At 43.4% G+C, this 2,390-nt stretch overlaps 1 long non-coding RNA gene across 1 annotated transcript; it reads left to right on the top strand.

Annotated features, from left to right (window-relative positions):
* Positions 1-655: 655 nt before the first annotated feature.
* LOC132693206 (uncharacterized) lies at positions 656-1,754 on the top strand. The gene is made up of 2 exons (XR_009616652.1): positions 656-993; positions 1,346-1,754. It is a non-coding gene; the product is annotated as an uncharacterized LOC132693206 (long non-coding RNA).
* Positions 1,755-2,390: the final 636 nt, after the last annotated feature.

Here is a 2,390-nt window from a genome sequence, read left to right on the forward strand (position 1 = left end):
CACCTCTGGCCAGTTCCAAATGTTTAACTCCATTTTCTACAGCCCAGCTCTGAGCTTATCTGTGGCAGCTATCCCTTACCTTCTTCCCTGCAAACAAAACTGGAGTTTTGTTTCCCTCTCCTCTGCATGGCCCTGACCTTCAGAGCAGTCTAGGACCCAGTACAGGCCCAAAGGAGAATTTTGGTTTTGTCTAATCCAGTCATGGTGATTTCCTTTTTTTTGTCAAGTTTGTGGACCTCAACCTCATCCCCTTTTTTCTAGTGATGTTTGTTAAAACTGTAAATATTGGATATTTATCAGTTAATGTCAAGAACTGCTAAAGATCTAAGATTTTTTACCCTATTTGTAAGCTAATAAACTTGCCATAGTTTCATGGGTTTATGCATCGTCTTACAACCGGCGTAAACCAATGTCTGAACCATGAGATGTGAGAAGGCTATTGAGGAGCCTCAAGAAGGGAAGGTTTTCCTCAATCTTAAAGAGAGACATAAGACAGGGCTGATTCCCTTTTTCTGCCTGGATATTGTTCTTGGCGTATGAAGCCTGGAACCACTGCAACCATTTGGACCCAAGAAGAGAAACAGCCTAGTGAACAAAGCAATGTGTGGAGGATGGCAGAAAGTAAACATGGAGGCAATTTGGCCCTTGATGAACATTGCTTTTATAGAAAAATAAAACAGTATTCTAGAGAACATTGCTGTTCTACAAAATTAGTCCTGTCACTGCCCAATCTCTAGATGTCTTATTAGGTAGCTGATACATTTCCTATGGCGTCAGCCATTTTAGTGAGGGTTTACCTTTCCTTTAATTGACAATATGCAAACTCCTGCAGACATTCATACAAATTATTTTTCCTCTCCCCGGTCCACTCCCATCTGGTTCTTCATTCTCTGGTTTCCTTAGGTGAGAAGACAATGAAGCAGAGCGAAAAGCCCAGGCGTCAGACCCAGGCCCAAAGCAGGTCTCAGGCACATCCTTGCTGGTGAGGCGAGGGTGAAGTATTAAATCTTGCTTGGCCTTGGTTTCCCTATTTGTAACAGGTGGCTAATGAGAAGGGTAAATTCTATGAGGTTACGGTGAGGATTAAAGGAACTAACACATTTAAAGCATTTGGAACAGTTTCCACCTTCTTGCAATCCATAAAAGGAAGATTCAGACAAGGCAGACTTTTAGTGAACTCATCTTTGTTCTCAAACTTTGTTTAGACCAAAATATTGAGTTGCCCCATATGAAGTTACCAACAAGCCAACATTTCTGACTTATGAAAACAGTGATTTCATGTAGTTCAATCTACCCTTGGAAGTTGTGCTTCAGATCAGTGAAAGAAAGCTTTCTTTTCTTTTAGAAAAGAAGAACAGCTCAGGAGCATCTGTGCCAAGCACGGGACATTGGAGATTAAACAGGGGCCACCACTGAGTCGACTTCTGCACAGACTTCTGCACAGACAGAAGCAGGCAGCAAGAACCAAACATCCAAACAAGCAAATGAGATTATGTGCATATGACTTGAAACAGTAAAGTGCTGTCAAAATATTATTATAAAAAGTATTGTTTGTCATGTAAGCATTCTTTAATGCCTCATCCATGAAAAAGAAAAGATACATGTCAATAGTAATTTATTTGAAATTTCAGTTTTTCACTTGCAAAGACCAAAATGTAAAGGAATTAATTGGCAACACTATAGACATTGTGAATTTTATTCATTTCATGATCTTGGGCGGGTCACTTGGGCTAGAATAAAATACATTTTCTTAAGCTTTTGAGAGTCTGGTAACTTAGGTGTCTTTTTCATTACATTGGTTTAAATTTAAATTAGAGGATAATTCCATAGTAAGAAATCTGGGCTTCGGACACCCTCTCTGTGGTGCCATCCAGAATGAACCACTCAGAACAATGCTCAGTGAGGATCCAGGGCTGGAGATCCCCCACCACCCCCCCAGTCACCGTTCTGCCCTATTTCAGAAGCAGAGGTGTCACAAATTGGAGCTAGACACGATGGCCCAGAAGAAGAATGTGGTGGCCTCACATTCCCCTCACAGCGTTTCCTGTTAGGACAGGACAGGGAGCTACCCGGTTTCCAGGGGCAACACTCTGCCTTGTTGATGCTTACAAGGGAAGAAGGCCCAGCTCCCACCTCCCTGAGAGGTGTGGCCTCTCATCCACTGAGCAAACCCCAAGGGTGCTGAGGGGGTTAAGGAGGGGCTCCCGAGTGTGGGCTGGGGAAGGGGGAAAAGACTGAATGCTCCAGGTTCATTCTCTGTTCAGAGAGTCACTTTCTGTTTGGAACCCGAGTCCGTGCTCTGGAATTTTGATGTAGGCCTATTGATGCCCATGGAAACCTCCCTGCAGAGTCCTGGCGTGGGGCCACCGTGTGAGCTACACTTGCACCAG

The sequence above is a fragment of the Panthera onca genome, chromosome B1 (genome assembly GCF_046562875.1).
Source record: "Panthera onca isolate mPanOnc1 chromosome B1, mPanOnc1 haplotype 2, whole genome shotgun sequence".
In the NCBI taxonomy this organism is placed as follows: Eukaryota; Metazoa; Chordata; class Mammalia; order Carnivora; family Felidae; genus Panthera; species Panthera onca.